This window comes from Oncorhynchus gorbuscha, unplaced genomic scaffold (assembly GCF_021184085.1).
Source record: "Oncorhynchus gorbuscha isolate QuinsamMale2020 ecotype Even-year unplaced genomic scaffold, OgorEven_v1.0 Un_scaffold_28:::fragment_2:::debris, whole genome shotgun sequence".
NCBI classification, from domain to species: Eukaryota; Metazoa; Chordata; class Actinopteri; order Salmoniformes; family Salmonidae; genus Oncorhynchus; species Oncorhynchus gorbuscha.
The window spans coordinates 9,950-30,368 of NW_025745143.1; the positions used below are offsets into that span (position 1 = coordinate 9,950).

General features: G+C 43.4%; 1 long non-coding RNA gene across 1 annotated transcript; it reads left to right on the top strand.

Annotated features, from left to right (window-relative positions):
* The first annotated feature begins 15,993 nt into the window (after window positions 1–15,993).
* On the top strand, window positions 15,994–20,269 carry LOC124017582. The gene is made up of 3 exons (XR_006835510.1): window positions 15,994–16,117; window positions 16,506–16,571; window positions 20,142–20,269. It is a non-coding gene; the product is annotated as an uncharacterized LOC124017582 (long non-coding RNA).
* Window positions 20,270–20,419: the final 150 nt, after the last annotated feature.

Sequence of the window (20,419 nt, forward strand, 5' to 3'; positions counted from 1 at the left end):
GTGAGGAGCACTTCAGTTTTATACTTTCAGAGCCCTTCAACTCCAGCCAGCTGGCTGATCTGATTGGCTGGCTGAGCAGAGGGGGGAGATCTGCTCTCTGGTTTCTCCCCCACTCTTGTCTAGAGGAGGACTGGGAGGGGAGCACATGATGTAACAATGAAGCTGGTTTCCATCAGTACCCTTAGAATACAGTGAAGAATTGAGATTTTCGGGCAAACCCTTGCACATTGCCATGCACAGCTGTATGATAAAGACAGCTTTTTGTGCAAACACATTAGGATGTATTGATGATCATAAGGATGTTAAACAGAAAGCTACTGTCTCTATAATGTTTTTATCATTCCGTACCCAGAAAGGGGTTCAGACTTGTCAGTACACTAGAAATTGATAATCAGACAGCTGTATGACAAGGGATAGATTGACGCACTTTGAACACATCATGATGTAACAAAGAATGTGGTTCACATCAAACAAGATAGGAAAGCCATACAGGCTGATTAAAAAATATATGTATACTAAACAAAAATATAAATGCAACAATTTCAGATTTGACTGAGTTACAGTTCATATAAGGAAATCAGTGAATTGAAATACATTTATTAGGCCCAAATCTATTAATTTCACATGACTGGGCACTGGTGCAACCATGGGTGGGCCTTGGAGGGCATCGGCCCACCTACTTAGCAGCCAGGCCCAGCTAATCACAATGAGTTTGTTCCTCACAATGAGTTTGAATCCCCCCCTCCCCACACACAGACACCCTCAGACGACCCCGCAGGTGAAGAAGCTGAATGTGGAGGTCCTGGGCTAGCATGGTTACACGTGGTCTTCTGTTGTCAGGCCGGTTGGATGTACTGCCAAGTTCTCTAAGATGACATTGGAGGCAGCTCCAGTCAGCATGCCAATTTCACGACATCTGTGGCACTGTGTTGTGTGACAAAATTGCACATTTTAAAGTGGTATTTTCTTGTCCCCAGCACAAGGTGCACCTGTGTAAGGATCATGCTGTTTAATCAGCTTCTTGATATGCCACACATGTCAGGTAGATGGATTATTTTGGCAAAGGAGAAATGCTCACGAACCGGGATGTAAACAAATTTGTGCACAACATTTAAGAGATGCTATTTGTGCAAATGGTACATTTCTGGGATTTTTTTTATTTCAGCTCATGGGACCAAAACTTTACATGTTGAGTTTTTAAATGTTTTTGTTCAGTGTGTATTCAGGGGAACCAATTGAGAAAAACAACTTACAATATAAAACAGCAAAAAAATGAACTACAGGACACAGCAGATACCGACACACCACATCTCAACAAAACACCACAATCAAAGCAAAACCTAAGGGAATTCAACCCTCTTCAGTGTTCTAAACTGCCGCCTCGCCACCAAGGATTCAAGATTGAATGGTTCGCCTTAACTAAAGGCTGTTCTACCTAGGTTGATAGAGACACGAGGGACCTCGAGTTAACCAACCGTGAACGGGTTTGGTGCCCAGTATTTTTCTACTTTAACAGAGAAGTGACGTGATCCACGGGAATTAAGAGGTCTAGCCGACCTTCTAATAAAGGATGCAGCGATGAGTATTAAACCTGTCACCTGTGATTGACACTGACATCGATTTCTTTGTTGTTGATCATGTGTTACGGGGTGACTTGACCGTAATATAGCAATGACACAAGTTACCATTATTTCCCATATGATAAGAAAAGGGATTTAGATAAATCAGTGGTTTTAAACAACTCAATGTTACATTGCATATTAATTTGCAGAGTTAAGAATTTGGCTGAATATATGCAGTTTGGGAATAAACATTGTCTTGCTTCCTCCATAAAGAAAAATAACTGATTGTACTTCATTTACTGAAGCATTTCTTAACACACTCCGTGTCGATTGTAGATATTAGCGCTTATTAGAAAACGCATCCATCAATGCACAGCGAGAGCTTTTTTTCTGCGACAGTGTTACCTGAGTCGGCTTAATCATGTGGCTGGGATAGAATGAAGCTGATTGCGGTTGTGTGAAGTCATTGGCAATGTGTTGGAAGTCAGGGGGAACGTGCTGTATAATTTGGCCTGGAGTGCTCCTCTTTAGGCCTGCCGTGAGGCAGGAGCAGTGTGAGAATTAGGGGAAAGTTCACCACAGAGAATGCCTACATTATATGGTAATTCCCAAGGCCCAGATTTAACTGCTGGGGAGCAAGTAGGCAATTCATGAGCTGGGGCCAGACCACAAAGAAAAGGAGTTAACCCTCTCATGTCCGTGGTGGAGGCTAAGTAGGTGAAAGGTAACTGGGAAGGCTTCCTACAGTGCTTGGCAGTGAAACTCACTTCAACTGAACTGTACATCCTGGACCAAACATCCATTTGTTTGATAAAGGCTCAGGGACTTTATGAAGACGGTCAAATAACTTTTTGTTATTTAGCCAGAAATAGCAGAAAATTGTTGGTGGGTGGGCCTGCAGAAATGTGGATGTGTTGTTGACTGTGATAAAGGCACTGGATTATGAGTGGTCTTGTTTGCTAAATGAAGAATGCAGTGACATCCTAAAGTCCTATTCGAGTGGTTTATTGGGGGTGTGGCTTTCAGTTCGTTTTTTTATTAGTGAATTCCTGTCAAGTTCATGTGTCATGTTCTATTTCATCAAATCTGACTAACGCAGTGCACTGGTTGCTATGAATTCTATTTGATGGTGTTTGCATGTTTAATTGAAAACACATAACGTCCTATTTGGAACATAACTTCTCTATTTTATTGGGTGGGCCTGGTTCCCCAGTGGGTTGTGCCTATGCCCATGCGCTAAAAGTTATCTAATATGATTTATAAGGTCAGAGTAACTGACAGAGACTATTTGAAAGGAAACAGATGTTGTGTTGCTGAAAGCTTTTGAAAAGCTAACACACACCCCCAATAAACGGAAAAGCTGAGAAATGTTTTGTTTCTGGCAGGAACATGCAATAACACTGTAGCCTAACCACAAACGTGTGGCCTTATCTCAAGACTAGAAATATCGAAATAATGTTGAGAACACAAATTGATCAAAAATACTCACTGGTTACTGATTTTTATATGGAAAGAATATGCATGTGCTTTATTACAGATGGCGGGAAGGGAATTGACGGGTGTAAAGGGCTAGAACAGAGTTCTGCATTTGGGGACTGGAAGGTTCCCCTAGCGTTCTACTGCCTTTTTGCTGGTGCACGCACCGCACGTCGTGCCTGGGCCAGATGACATCTGAGACAAGCCAGAGGAAGTGACCCACTGCATACTGTACTAATGTGGTTCTGCAAGTCAAAAGGTTATTTCAAATATAAGTAGTTGTTTCACCGGTAATGTGACTGATGGACTGTGTCACGAACCACAGACCGTCATTCCAGTCAGTGTTAGAAGTTGGCTTTAAATATGTTTATACAGTTGAAGTCGGAGGTTTACATAGACTTAGGTTGGAGTCATTAATACTCATTTTTCAACCACTCCCCAAATTTCTTGTTAACAAACTATAGTTTTGGCAAATCTGTTAGGACATCTTCTTTGTGCACGACACAAGTAATCTTTCCTAACAATTGCTAACAGACAGATTATTTAACTTATAATTCACTGTATCACAATTCCAGTGGGTCAGAAGTTTACATACACTAAGTTAACTGTGCCTTTAAACAGCTTGGAAAATTCCAGAAAGTGATGTCATGGCTTTAGAAGCTTCTGATAGGCTAATTGACATCATTTGACTCAATTGGAGGTGTACCTGTGGATGTATTTCAAGGTCTACCTTCAAACTCAGTGCCTCTTTGCGTTGATATCATGGAAAAATCTAAATAAATCAGCCAAGACCTCAGAAAAAACAATTGTAGACCTCCACAAGCCCGGTTCATGCTTGGGAGCAATTTCCAAACGCCTGAAGGTACCACATTCATTTGTACAAACAATAGTACGCAAGTATAAACACCATGGGATTACACACAGTCGTCATTAGGACTGTGGTTATAGCGTTGGACTGGTAACCAAAAGGTTGCAAGATCAAATCCCAGAGGTACAAGGTAAAAATCTGTCGTTCTGCCCCTGAACAAAGCAGTTACCCCACCGTTCCTAGGCCGTCATTGATAATAAGAATTTGTTCTAAACTGACTTGCCTAGTTAAATAAAGGTAAAATAAATACCACTCAGGAAAGAGACACATTCTGTCAAAGTGCAAATCAATCCCAGAACAACAGCAAAGGACCTTGTGAAGATGCTGGAGGAAACAGGTACAAAAATATCTATATCCACAGTAAAACAAGTCTTATATTGACATAACCTGAAAGGCCACTCAGCAAGGAAGAAGCCACTGCTCCAAAACCTCCATAAAAAAGCCAGACTACGGTTTGCAACTGCACATGGGAACAAAGATTGTACTTTTTAGAGAAATGTCCTCTGGTCTGATGAAACAAAAATGGAACTGTTTGGCCATCATGACCATCGTTATGTTTGGAGGAAAAAGGGGGAGGCTTGCAAGCCGAAGAACACCATCCCAACTGTGAAGCACGGGGGTGGCAGCATCATGTTGTGGGGGTGCTTTGCTGCTGGAGGGACTGGTGCACTTCACAAAATAGATGGCATCATGAGGATGGAAAATTACTTGGATATATTGAAGCAACATCTCAAAACATCAGTCAGGAAGTTAGAGCTTGGTCGGAAATGGGTCTTTCAAATGGACAATGACCCCAAGCATACTTCCAAAGTTGTAGCAAAATGGCTTAAGGACAACAAAGTCAAGGTATTGGAGTGGCCATCACAAAGCCCCGACCTCAATCATATAGAACATTTATGGGCAGAACTGAAAAAGTGTGTGCGAGCATGGAGGCCTACAAACCCAATTCAGTTACACCAGCTCTGTCAGGGCCAAAATTCACCCAACTTATTGTGGGAAGCTTGTGGAAGGCTACCCAAAACGTTTGACCCAAGTTAAACAATTTAAAGGCAATACACTCTATTAGAATTTGGTTCATGTACATTTCTGACCCACTGGGAATGTGATGAAAGAATAAAAGCTGAAATAAATAATTATCTCTACTATTATTCTGACTTTTTACATTCTTAAAATAAAGTGATGATTCTAACTGACCTAATATGGAATTTCTACTAGGATTTAAATGTCAGGAATTGTGAAACTGAGTTGAATTGTATTTGGCTAAAGTGTATGTAAACTTCCGACTTCACCTGTATAGATGTTTTCCCGTGTTGCTGGTGATTATCAATATTTATTTGGTTTCTTATTTGGGGATGTTTGTCCCCCATGGGTCCAATATATTTTGGGCAGGGATTGTGAGAGGAATTATAACTCAGGGGATGTAATTACCATTCCACAAATAAACATGTAAAGTAGATTAATACCTCAAGCCTTATCTTTATCATGCTTAAGTTCTTTCCAGGAAGAATCACCATACTTTTTAACATGGTCCTCCATAACAAAACAAGATTCTCTTGATTTTGAGTCTTAATTACATTATGGAAGAGAACCAGCATACAAAATACAAACCAGTGAAGGAAGCAATCAATATTCTCCGCCAATAGTTATAAGCAGGACATTCTTAGGACAGACTAAACAGGATTTTAACTAAGAAAAGTCAAGGATGCTGGAGGCTACGGGAATATGACGCATTCCAGCCGTCTGTGACTGATCACCGGAACCACAACTACAGCTGCTTATTCAATTTCAAAATGGACGTTCCCCCAGCTTGACAACCTTTAACCTAGATTCCAAATGCAGAACATTTGTACAGCCAACTGAAGGAGAAGCATCCAGCTGCAGATTATGTGTGCTGACGCTGCCTGGTCTGCAAATCGGAAAACGCATGTGCGTGCTCCTCAGATGGTATTTTACCATCTCGCAGCAGAGCTACTTTTAAAGTGTAAATTCAGATAGTCAATGCTTGCTTCCCCCTCAGGACTTAGTGGTTTGGCGGCCCCAGGCAGAGGCCAGTTTGTAATGGGTTAAAATGTATTATTATAAAACTGTAAAAACATATGACCTTTTAATGTGCCATGAACACAACCAGTCATGATATTTTCATCTGATTTGTCAAATGAAACCTGCTTTTTGAAGTGATATCTTCTCACATTCATCAACAATTATTCCAGCATCCGTTCGGATGTACTGTGCACCCGCAAACGTTCCTTCAATTTGCAAGTGTCTGAAACTTTTAAGGATGTTTTTCATTTTCTTACATTTCACCTTCTTATTTAACCAGGTAGGCAAGTTGAGAACAAGTTCTCATTTACAACTGCGTCCTGGCCGAGATAAAGCAAAGCAGTGTGACAAAAACAACACAGAGTTCACATGGGATAAACAAACGTACAGTCAATAACATAATAGAAAAATCTGTATACAGTGTGTGCAAATGAAGTAAGGAGGTAAGGCAATAAAATAGGCCATAGTGGCGAAGTACTTACAATTTAGTAGTTAACACTGGAGTGATAGATGTGCAGATGAGGATGTACAAGTGGAAATACTGGTGTGCAAAAGAGCAGAAATACAAATATGGGATGAGGTAGGTAGTTGGTTGGATGGGCTGTGTACAACTGCAGCTATCGGTAAGCTGCTCTGACAGCTGATGCTTAAAGTTTGTGAGGGGGATATAAGTCTCCAACTTCAGTGATTTTTGCAATTAGTTCCAGTCATTGGCTGCAGAGAATTGGAAGAAAAGGTGGCCAAAGGAGGTGTTGGCTTTGGGGATGGCCAGTGGAATATACCTGCTGGAGCGTGTGGTACGGGTGGGTGTTGCTATGGTGACCAGTGAGCTGAGATCAGGCTGAGCTTTACCTAGCAAAGACTTATAGATGACCTGGAGCCAGTGGGTTTGGCGACGAATATGTAGCGAGGACCAGCTAACGAGAGCATACAGGTTGCAGTGGTGGGTAGTATATGGGGCTTTGGTGACAAAACGGATGGCACTGTGATAGACTGTATCCAATTTGCTGAGTAGAGTGTTGAAGGCTATTTTGTAAAGTACATTGCTAAAGTCAAGGATCGGTAGGATAGTCAGATTTATGAGGGTATGTTTGGCAGCATGAATGAAGGAGGCTTTGTTGCAAAATAGGCTGATTCTAGATTTAATTTTGGATTGAAGATGCTTAATATGAGTCTGGAAGGAGAGTTTACAGTCTAGCCAGACACCTAGGTATTTGTAGTTGTCCGCATAATATTCTAAGTCAGAACCATCCAGAGTAGTGATGCTGGACGGGCGGGCAGGTGCGGGCAGCGATTGGTTGAAGAGCATGCAATTAGTTTAACTTGCATTTAAGAGCAGTTGGAGGCCACGGAAGGAGAGTTGTATGGCATTGAAGCTCGTCTTGAGGTTAAGTAACACAGTGTCCAAAGAAGGGCCAGAAGTATACAGAATGGTGTTGTCTGCGTAGAGGAGGATTAGAGAATCACCCGCAGCAAGAGCGACATTATTGATATATACAGAGAAAAGAGTCGGCCTGAGAATTGAACCCTGTGGCACCCCCATAGAGACTGCCAGAGGTCCGGACAACAGGCCCTCCAATTTGACACACTGAACTCTACCTGAGAAGTAGTTGGTGAACCAGGCGAGGCAGTCATTAGAGAAACCAAGGTTGTTTAGTCTGCCGATAAGAATGTGGTGATTGACAGAGTCGAAAGCCTTGGCTAGGTCGATGGAGACGGCTGCACAGTACTGTCTTTTATCGATGGCGGTCATGAGATTGTTTAGGACCTTGAGCATGGCTGAGGTGCACCCGTAACCAGCTCAGAAACCAGATTGCATAGCGGAGAAGGTACAGTGGGATTCGAAATGGTCGGTGATCTGTTTGTTAACTTGGCTTTCGAAGACTTTAAAAAGGTAGGGCAGGATGGATATAGGTCTGTAACAGTTTGGGTCTAGTGTCTCCCCCTTTGAAGAGGGGGATGACCACGGCCGCTTTCCAATCTTTAGGAACCTCAGACGATACGAAAAGAGAGATTGAACAGGCTAGTAATAGGGGATGCAACAATGGCGGTGGATAATTTTAGGAAGAGAGGGTCCAGATTGTCTAGCTCAGCTGATTTGTAGGGATCCAGATTTTGCAGCTCTATATCAGAACATCTGGATTTTGGTGAAGGAGAAGCAGGTGGGGTGGGCTTGGGCCAGTTGCTGCGGGTAGTGCAGAGCTGTTGGCCGGGGTAGGGGTAGCCAGGTGGAAAGCATGGCCAGCCGTAGAGAAATGCTTATTGAAATTCTAGATTATTGTGGTGACAGTGTTTCCTAGCCTCAGTGCAGTGGGCAGCTGTGAGGAGGTGCTCTTATTCTCCATGGAGCTTTACAGTGTCCCAAAACTTTTTGGAATTAGTGCTGTAGGATGCAAGTTTCTGTTTGAAAAACTATTTTGCCGGAGAAAGCATCTGAGCGAGTGAAAGAGTGTCCCTCTGTCTTACTATATGTAGCCCATTTATCTGGTGCTGTCTGGCCAAAAAGTGACATGTCATACTCTTTCTGGCAAGACAGCATCAGATACATGGGCTACACATACATGTCCTCTGCCTTGACAACAATGTCAGGATTAACAGCCAGCATTTTTATGGAAGAAATGCGTTGGGGGGTCCTCAAGTGAGGAAATTATTGAGGCCTGAGGCAATTTCCTCTTCTGCCTAATGGTAAGTCTGCAACTGCCGTCATGTTAGCAAGCAGGCTAGGTAGTGCTTGGAATCAACAGCCAATCCAGTAGGGTCTGGAAAATACAGTGAGCTTCGATCAATAGCAACATGATGTCGCAGAGTATTCATGCTCACTCATGCTCAAATCGCCCAACGGTCGCCCGCCCACTTTGCTTCCTTTATTGAAAATGACTTGGCTTCCATTGTTTCATCACCCTCAACGTACTATGCTATGTGGATCTCTTGTGTTCGTTGGTATGTTCTGTGTGTGCACGCAACCTGAACTCTTCCAGGGCGGCCGAGTGCTACGCACGTACAAGTGGTGCGCACTAGCTCTGCTACAGGATGTTATATTAGTGTGTTTAGTATTGTAGTGGTCCAAGTTGGGAGAACAATGACTGGGAAGTGGGATAGCTAGCTATGTGTTCAGGATGAATTTAGTTTGGATAATGTTTGGACATAATGTTAACACCAAAAATCACTACAACCAAGCAACCACTGTTGTGCTTTAGCTGTCACCTTGATAAATTGACTAAACTGACTAGCTAGCTAATAGCTTAGCGGCTAGCAGCGCCAGCTAGTACTACCACAGATAGATCAATGAACCTGATGTTTCACTGGATGTATAAATCTGAAGCATCCGGTTTGCATTTCCACTCACTACCAATTGACGGGCCGCCCCCAGGTGGTAAGGGTAGGTAACAACACATCCGCCATCCTGATCCTCAACACGGGGGCCCTTCAGGGGTGCGTGCTCAGCCCCCTCCTATACTCCTTGTTCACTCATGACTGCATGGCCAGGCACAACTCCAACACCATCATTAAGTTTGCCGATGACACAACAGTGGTAGGCCAGATCACCAACAACGACGAGACAGCCTATAGGGAGGAGGTCAGAGACCTGGCCGTGTGGTGCCAGAACAACAACCTCTCCCTCAACGTGATCAAGACAAGACAATGATTGTGGACAACAAGAAAAGAAGGAATGAGCATGCCACCATTCTTATTGACGGGCTGTAGTGGAACAGGTTGAGAGTTTCAAGTTCCTTCGTGTCCACATCACCAACAAACTAACATGGTTCAAGCACAGCAAGTTGTGAAGAGGGCACGACAAAACATATTCCCCCTCAGGAGACTGCAAAAATTTGGCCTGGGTCCTCAGATCCTCAAAAGGTTCTACAGCTGCACCATCGAGAGCATCCTGACTTGTTGCATCACTGCCTGGTATGGCAACTGCTCGGCCTCCGACCGCAAGGAACTACAGAGGATAGTGGGTACAGCCCAGTACATCACTGGGGCCAAGCTTCCTGCCATCCAGGACCTCTATAACAGGCGGTGTCAGAGGAAGGCCCTAAAAATGGTCAGACTCCAGCCACCCTAGTCATAGACTGTTCTCTCTGCTACCTTATGGCAAGCGGTACCAGAGCGCCAAGTCTAGGTCCATGAGGCTTCTAAACATCTTCTACTCCCAAGCCATAAGACTCTTGAACATCTAATCAAATGACTACCCAGACTATTTGCAATGCCCCCCCTCCTTTTTTTTACGCTGCTGCTACTCTCTGTTTATTATCTATGCATAGTCACTTTAATAACTCTACCTACATGTACATATTACCTGACTAGCCCCCGCACATTTTACTCTGTATAGCCTCACTATTGTTATTTTACTGCTGTTCTTTAATTATTTGTTACTTTTATTTCTTTAGGTATTGTTCTTAACAGCATTGTTGGTTAAGGGCTTCTAAGTAAGCATTTCACTGTTGTATTCGGCTCACGTGTCAAATAAAATGTCATTTGACCTGCCACACACACGTATACTTTGACACTCACCACATATGCTGCTGCTTCTGTCTCATCTATCCTGTTGCTTAGTCACTTTACCCCTACATAGCTCAATTACCTCGTAGCCCTGCACAGCAACTCAGTACTTGTACTCCCTGTATATAGCCATGTTATTGTTATTTGGTATTCACTGAGTATTTATTCCGCCTGTCACTATTTCTATTTGGTATTAAACAAACAATCTCTAACTGCGTTGTTGGATAAGGGCCTGTAAGTAAGCCTTTCACTGTTTGTCTACACCTATTGCTAACGAAACACGTGACACAAAAATTTGATTTCTTGATGACCTTGCATCTCTTTGTGGTGTGGGGAACACAAAAAAACACCATTTAGTCATCACTGGTAAAAAAATAAATCTAAAAATTCTCCTACACTCTCTCAAACGTGCGGATGTGAAGGTGTTTGAAAACGTACAGAGATTCACGTGGATATGTGACTACCGGTAATTTGATGATTTGTGTTATGCTTAGTGTAAACCAAGTTGGAGAGTCATACATGGAAAAACTCACTCCTGCCCTCTTGTGGTGCAATTACATGACAACTTATGCTCAAATTCGGAAAAGGCAGAGGAGCCCCATCAGCGATTACCCTACTTATCTGTCCTCAGTCTAAATTACCACACCACACCGAAGCAAATCGAAGCCAGGACTTTTCCCCCTCTCATAACAAGAGACGAGACTATTTCATTTCACCGCTGCATACTCAGCACCTCCCAAGCAGAAGTGGTGAGAGAGAGGATTCCTGTGAGGGCTTAGCAGATGCTGTCTATCTTGGAGGGGAACGGTCTCCAGTGTGTAGGAACCCACCTCAGAGGCTTGCTCTTCAATGTTTGACCGCTGCTTCTTTGAGTCCATTGTGCCAAACTTCTCACATTTGTTTTTGTATACATTTGCGCACCTCCTACTCTTAAAATTCATATGTGATGCATATAAAATTCTTTAAATATAAAGCCTAGGAGTGGGCGATGTAACATAATAATTCTAATGTAAGAATATAGAAAAGGACAAAATATCCAGACCATATAGGATTTTTTCCCCGGTTTTTATCATTGGAAATTTGAGGAGTATAGTTAATTTATGCTTGCAATAAACGGTCTTGTCAACGATCTACACAAAATACTCAAATATGTCAAAGTGGAAGAAAAATTCTAACATTTGTATATAAAAAAAAAAGAATAATGAAAAAACAACCACATCTTCATTGGATAACTATTCAACCCCCTGAGTCAGTGCATGTTAGAATCACATTTTGTGAGCAGTTGCAGCTGTGAGTCTTTCTGGGTCTCTAACTTTTCACACCTGGATTGTGCAACATTTGACCATTATTATTTTCATAATTCTTCAAGCTCTGTCAAATTGGTTGTTGATCATTGCTAGACAACCATTTTCAGGTCTTGCCATATATTTTCAAGCAGATTTATGTCAACACTGTAATTAGGCCACCCAGGAACATTCACTGTCTTATTGGTAAGCAACTGCAGTGTATATTTGTGTTTTCATGTTTTTGGCCTGCTGGAAGATGAATTAATCTCCCGGTGTCTGGTGGAAAGCAGACTGATCCAGTTTTTCCTCTAGGATTTTGCCTGTGCTTAGCTCCATTCCGTTTCCTTTTTATCCTGAAAAACTCCCCAGTCCTTAATGATTACAAGCATTACCATAAAATGATGCAGCCACACACTATGCATGAAAATATGGAGATTGGTTCTCAGTAATGTGTTCTATTGGATTTGTCCCAAACATAACACTTAATATTCAGGACATTTTTTGAAGTATTACTTTAGTGTTTTGTTGCAAACAGGATGCATGTTTTGGAATATTTTTAACCTGTACAGACTTCCTTCTTTTCACTATGTCAATTATGTTAGTATTGTGGAGTAACTACAATGTTGTGGATCCATCCTCAGTTCTCCTATCACAGCTATTAAACTCTGTAACTGTTTTAAAGTCACCATTGGCCTCGTGGTAAAATCCCTGAATGGTTTCCTTCCTCTCCGGCAACTGAGTTAGGAAGGATGCCTATATCTTTGTAGTGACTGGGTGTATTGATACACCATACAAAGTGTAATTATTAACTTCACCATGCTCAAAGGGATATTCAGTGTCTGCTTTTTAAATGTAATATATAATATGTAATATATATTTACCCATCTACCAATAGGTGCCCTTCTTTGCGAGGCATTGGAAAACCTCCCTGGTCTTTGTGGTTGAATCTGTGTTTGATATTCACTGCTCGACTGAGGGACCTAACAGATAACAGATGAGGTATTAATTCAAAAATCATTTGAGTCCATGCAACTTATGTGACTTTTACTCCTGAACTTATTTAGTGTTGCCATAACAAAGGGGTGGAATAGATTGACTCTGCATTTCAGCATTCATTTTTTAATTAAATTTTTTATTTTATTCTAAAAACATAATTCCACTTTGTGTAGGCAAGTGATAACAAATATAAATGTAATTCATTTTAATTCAGGCTGTAACACAACAAAATGTGTAAAAAGTCAAGGAGTGTGAATACTTTCTGAAGGCACTGTATGTAAAAAGAAACGCAACCATTCTTCTAACATTGCACATACCAAAACTGTGCAACATTCACACAGCTTGCTATGCCATGTGCCTCATCAGAAAAGGTTCCTGTCAGCCTGCCCTCATTAGTCCACATACCTTCCACTCACACTCACCTTAGCTGAGAATAATGATTATTCATAATAATGATTACAACTCTTTGTAAAAAAGTTGAAATCATTCCAAAAAACTGCACGAGTCACCTCTGACTCCTGAATGTTGACTCACAAACTATCAACAGTAGTAGCACCAAAGGCAGCCAACCCGAACTTCAGCTTTTTGATTCTCAAAGGTCAAAGAATTTAAGGAATGAATTTTCTGGTACTGTACTAAAATGAATTAACTTTCTGATAGTGGAGCCTGTTTATGAAAAATGTAATGATAACTCAAACTAATTATTATGTAAAAATGTTTTAACCATGTACTTTTTACGTGTATATACCAGCTAAATACCAGTCTATAAAATAAAGAATTTCTGAAAATAAGCTGACACCCCTTTTCGACCTCACGTCACTTCACCTCTAACGTGCCCACGAGGATGGATGTCCGCCCTGTGACCCTCAGTGTTATTTGCTCAGGACATGTTTAGCTGCCAAATGGTTTGCATTGCTGTGTGCACAGCAGCAGCACACTGTCCCAGGATCACCTCTAATGTCACTGGCTGATTCATGAAGGGAGGACACGGCTTAAGCATGCCTGAACTTGGCACAAGGGCCAACGCATCATGTACTCTGCATGCTCCGAGGTACCCCCAGTAAGCATGGGCGACAGCTGTTCATCAGCTCGGTTGTGTCAGGATGGCCGGAGTTTACTGGCATGCTTACTGGAAAACATGCCCGCTGGATAAAGTAAGGGTAGACAGCGTGAGTGTGTGTGTTTTTAACAGAAGTGCTGCAAATACATTAGGCATCTTTTTCATGTTTGTCAGCTTCTTGGAAAGAGGAGAGGCGGAAAGGGTCTGATACTGTAGTCTGTCTAACACCTAGCTCTCATAGTCCTACTGACTTCAGAATGGCTCCTTTTGATGTGGTCGGCACAATGCGTGGCTCACGACGGGGGCTGTGCTTTTACTGGTATGCTCTCCTGTGTCCTTCTCATTCAAACACCCACATGTACAGCCACACGCAGCCCACAAGCGCCGCCACCCTTCCATTTACAACGGTTGAATTTTCAAATCCAAACAAGTCGAGGTCTCAACCCTCGAGGGGGAAAACAACAACAACAGAAAAAAAAACTTTAGAGAACAAATCAAACCCATCACACAATTTCAAAGCGAATATTGCATTTAACCTTGTTTGTTAAAAAAGTTTGAAATATCCAATAAATGTCATTCCACTTCATGATTGTGTCCCACATGTTTTTGATTCTTCACAAAAAAAATACAGTTTTATTTCTTTATGTTTGAAGCCTGAAATGTGGCAAAAGGTCGCAAAGTTCAAGGGGGCCGAATACTTTCGCAAGGAACTTTATATATATCTCTCTCTCATACATACATACATACATACATGCATGCATACATACACACACACACACACACACACACACACACACACACACACACACACACACACACACACACACACACACACACACACACACACACACACACACACACACACACACACACACACACACACACACACACACACACACACACACACACACACACACACATACATACATACATACATACATAGATAGGCACGAGTATGCTCTTGTGTTTTCTAAGTTGTCTGCCAGCTGAGAAGTGCTATACCGTAGGGTTCGAACCTCTGTCATGTAAGGTTACAGAGAAGACCAATAGATATCTCAACTTACACAGATGCTGCCTCTGGAGTTCAGTTAGTTCTCACAGCTTTTTCAAACGAGAGTCCCAGCTTGCAGGAAACGTTAAAGAATGGAAAAGTACAGAATGTACACACAACTCAATTTGGGAAATATTTCCACGTTAATTTGACCTCAGAAGCCGTGGATATCTGTGTGCATTCTTTTCAAGACAACCAATTGGAGTCCATACGTCGATTTAACCGTTGCACAGCTGGCAAAAACAAATTCCTTTAACTAAATGATGTGATTCATTCAGCCTTTTAGGATCCATGTCTATGATCCGTATGGAGAATGCACTACAATGACGAATGTAATGTAGATACGCTGTTTATTTGATAGCTTGTAGTTACTCTCATTGGCAAGGTGTATCGGAAAAAGCCAACAAGGTTATGCTTCATTCATCTTTTGACAACAGCATATCCCCTTTGTCCTATTTAGTGTTGACTGGCCTGCCCCTCTTTTCAGCAAATAAATAAAGCAAAGAATTGACCACTGTGTACTATCGAAATATGTAAAATTGGGGGGGATACACCACATAAATGCACTATAGACTCAAGTATCATCAACATGATGTATGGCTTACTCTATGAACTGCTCCACAACTACAGTAAGTGTTTTGTTGACTTCAGATCCAGGGTCAACGGATGGAGTTCAACTGGGCTCCTACGAAATCCATTAGCTAACTGTAAATAACGAGCATGTGTTCTAATTGTCTGGGAATCCAGTTCATTTGGGATAGCACCTAGGCCTAACTGAGAAGTCCACACCCAAATCTTTTTACATTTCTGTAGTCTGAAACAAGTTACGGAAGGGTTGTTTTGTCTAGCTTGAGCGTAAACTACAAAGCCGAGCCTGTGGAAATGTCATCTGGAATGCTATGTATATTAAACTCTTTCCCGTTATATAGGTTCATGCAGCTCCATTTTCCAGCATCTACGGTATATTTATAATTGTATGCCGGTATGGAGAAGCAATCTCATAATGGTGACAAATCTCTACCCTTTGAAACATAATCGCAACAGTTCTAAGCAGGCAGCCTAGCTGTCTGTGGCTAACTGTTAAGTGCTAGCAATGAGACACTGGGGACAATAATATTGGTTACACAGTGTTCCTCCTCATTTGCCGGAGACCTGACCCCGCCACAGCAGCTGTGCTCGCTCCTCAAGCACTGAGAGTTCCCCATGAGGGGTTAACGTTGGAGGAGTTGCCCTGCTCAAGACCTATTTAGGATGATATGAAAGCCCTCGTCTAAGGTCTGTATTTGGATGCCTTCAGTTCTACTGTGAGACCTTTGACCGTATTTTCAAAGGATCTGCACTAGTTAAAAGTTGGCACCTGGAATAATTACCATATGGAAGAAGACATAACAAGCAAAAATGGAAAGTGAAAGAAAGATGACCTTTTTGTTGTTGTTGTTGTTGTTGTAGTAAATAACAGGCACAACCTTCTGCACTGCTAGATATGACCCTTAATCTCTAATGACCATCTCAAGCAGGAAAACAGCAACGTTATGCCAGCAGATGTCAGATCTTAACATGATCACTCTTTTGTAGCAGATCATTTTCCTGTTGCATCAAGAAATTCAAATGAGCCTTGTGAAAATGAAAATGAAAATGAGCCGTTCTCTTTCTCTCCATGTAGGGGCAGTCAAGTCATTGGGGTCAGGACTTGCTATCAAAATAAATTTCTCTCTCGCTCGCTCAAACGGTAGGACTAGGTCCTATTATTGCAACATTCAAATGTACAAAAATCTATCTGGAATGCAGCCATACACATCAACAACCGTCGTTTTATATAGTTTAATAACACAAGATATTGTTCTCTACTACTACTATACATACCAGTGTGGCCTGTATCCTAAAATTACATTTACATTTACATTTAAGTCATTTAGCAGACGCTCTTATCCAGAGCGACTTACAAATTGGTGCATTCACCTTATGACATCCAGTGGAACAGCCACTTTACAATAGTGCATCTAAATCTTTTAAGGGGGGTGAGAAGGATTACTTTATCCTATCCTAGGTATTCCTTAAAGAGGTGGGGTTTCAGGTGTCTCCGGAAGGTGGTGATTGACTCCGCTGTCCTGGCGTCGTGAGGGAGTTTGTTCCACCATTGGGGGGCCAGAGCAGCGAACAGTTTTGACTGGGCTGAGCGGGAACTGTACTTCCTCAGTGGTAGGGAGGCGAGCAGGCCAGAGGTGGATGAACGCAGTGCCCTTGTTTGTGTGTAGGGCCTGATCAGAGCCTGGAGGTACTGAGGTGCCGTTCCCCTCACAGCTCCGTAGGCAAGCACCATGGTCTTGTAGCGGATGCGAGCTTCAACTGTAAGCCAGTGGAGAGAGCGGAGGAGCGGGGTGACGTGAGAGAACTTGGGAAGGTTGAACACCAGACGGGCTGCGGCGTTCTGGATGAGTTGTAGGGGTTTAATGGCACAGGCAGGGAGCCCAGCTAACAGCGAGTTGCAGTAATCCAGACGGGACATGACAAGTGCCTGGATTAGGACCTGCGCCGCTTCCTGTGTGAGGCAGGGTCGTACTCTGCGGATGTTGTAGAGCATGAACCTACAGGAATGGGCCACCGCCTTGATGTTAGTTGAGAACGACAGGGTGTTGTCCAGGATCACGCCAAGGTTCTTAGCGCTCTGGGAGGAGGACACAATGGAGTTGTCAACCGTGATGGCGAGATCATGGAACGGGCAGTCCTTCCCCGGGAGGAAGAGCAGCTCCGTCTTGCCGAGGTTCAGCTTGAGGTGGTGATCCGTCATCCACACTGATATGTCTGCCAGACATGCAGAGATGCGATTCGCCACCTGGTCATCAGAAGGGGAAAGGAGAAGATTAATTGTGTGTCGTCTGCATAGCAATGATAGGAGAGACCATGTGAGGTTATGACAGAGCCAAGTGACTTGGTGTATAGCGAGAATAGGAGAGGGCCTAGAACAGAGCCCTGGGGGACACCAGTGGTGAGAGCGCGTGGTGAGGAGACAGATTCTCGCCATGCCACCTGGTAGGAGTGACCTGTCAGGTAGGACGCAATCCAAGCGTGGGCCGCGCCGGAGATGCCCAACTCGGAGAGGGTGGAGAGGAGGATCTGATGGTTCACAGTATCGAAGGCAGCCGATAGGTCTAGAAGGATGAGAGCAGAGGAGAGAGAGTTAGCTTTAGCAGTGCGGAGCGCCTCCGTGATACAGAGAAGAGCAGTCTCAGTTGAATGACTAGTCTTGAAACCTGACTGATTTGGATCAAGAAGGTCATTCTGAGAGAGATAGCGGGAGAGCTGGCCAAGGACGGCACGTTCAAGAGTTTTGGAGAGAAAAGAAAGAAGGGATACTGGTCTGTAGTTGTTGACATCGGAGGGATCGAGTGTAGGTTTTTTCAGAAGAACCATTACCTCATATGTGAAGAAATGGCTGGGTGTCCCACGATGTCTGAGTAACATCGGCCTCTATGGCAAAGGGGTCCTTGAACTACCTCTTACAAGTCTAACGGAGGAGTACAAGTGCTCTAAAGTGAAACTTCAGATGACATTGAAGGACTCCAAAGACCAGACCATTAGCAAGGCTGCACCTCCCCTACAAACTGGACAGAAATGGACAACATCCAAGGCTGTGCAGCAAGCAACATCAGCCCTGAGACACCAAGACATTGTGGGGAATATCCAACATGGAAGAGGAGGCTTTGGCCTGGCAGCAAGCAAACCAACGTTCCATAAGGCAAAAACATCTGAACGCAGGAAGCTGGTGGTCGAGGAGGTGCGCAGACAGGAGCAGACTGCAAGAAGTGCAATGGCTGTCTCTCTTGCTAAACAAGGGCAATGGACGCGGTGGGAAGGCCCGGAGAGGAGAAAGATCAACTGGAGTGAGCTTTGGCAAATGGAGGCAAGCAACATCAGCGTCATCATAAGAGCTGTTTATGATGTGCTTCCAACACCAAAACATCTACATCAATGGTATGGCGAGGACTCAACCTGCCCCCTCTGCCCAGCTCCAGCGACTCTCAGGCACATAATGACAGGTTGCAAGACCAGCCTCTCACAAGGCCGCTACACCTGGAGGCACAATCAGGCCCTCAAGAGCCTGGCTGCAGCACTTGAGACCAAGAGGAGTGCAACCAATTCATTACCTCCAAAAACAAGCAATCCTGTCAAAACAACAACATTCATCCGGGAGGGACAGAAAAGGCCCAAGCATCCTCCTACGAAGCCAGAAATTGGACACCTAGTCATGGCCCGGGACTGAAAGATGCTTGTCGATATTGACCAGCAACTCATTTTTCCACCTGAGATTGCTTCTACCAACCTTAGGCCAGACATGGTACTCTGGTCCCCTTCACGAAAGTCTGTGTACATCACAGAGCTCACATTCCCGTGGGAAACCTCTGTTGAAACTGTGTTACACAGAGTTGGCAGCAGACGCAACTCAGCGTGGCTGAAATACAAAAGTCTGGCCAGTTGAAGTGGGATGCAGAGGATTTCGTGGCTTCTTCCACCATCAGGTTGCTGAAAGAACTTGGAATCCATGGACAGGCTCTGCGGCAGACTGTCAGAGCAGTTTCTCAAGCAGCTAAAAGAGGCAGCTAGTGGATCTGGATCAAACGGAAGGACCCTTGCTGGGCAATAACTTCATGACCCCCCACCCCCACCTGAGAACCCAATTCAGATCCCTCCATCTTGAGGAGGGCATATGAGGTATGCGGTCAGCTGTAGGGCTGGCTCAGAGAAGAGGACGCCCCTGCCTTGCATAGTCCCGTGGGAAATCTTAATTGGGCATAGGACACAAGCTAAGGCTTGATCACCCTTTAGCTGGCCACCTTTAATGAGGGTGTTTAGTGATTAAAGGCCGAAATACCCACTGATTCGAAGGCACACTACTGAGGATGTGTCCCAAAATGAACATCTTAACCCAGTCTACTGTCAATTCCTTAATATGTTGGCTTTATATGTAATAGCAAATAACACTTTAGGAGACAGACAGACAGACAGACAGACAGACAGACAGACAGACAGACAGACAGACAGACAGACAGACAGACAGACAGACAGACAGACAGACAGACAGACAGACAGACAGACAGACAGACAGACAGACAGACAGACAGACAGACAGACAGACAGACAGACAGACAGACAGACAGACAGACAGACAGACAGACAGACAGACAGACAGACAGACAGACAGACAGACAGACAGACAGACAGACAGACAGACACTCCTAATATTTAATTTTAAAAATGACATTTCCTTCCAGTAACCACTTTCTCTTTCTTTATCTTGCAGTGACCCATTTTGACTGCCAACACAACAACTGAAAGCAAAACAAGCATTTTGGAAGTTCTGATAAACATGATAATTTCTTCTCAGACCAAGTACGACCGCAATGTGGCTGATAACAGGGTAAAGCGCTGGGCCCAGTTGCTGGAATGCCAAACAAAGTGAGTCCTTGTTGTTCAGCTCCCAACTCCCTGTCATGGCGATTGAGTGGTGTTGGCTTCGGCAGTGCAGAGTACACAGTTAATCAGCTTCATCACAGCAGTGTTTACTAAAGAAGGGAGGTC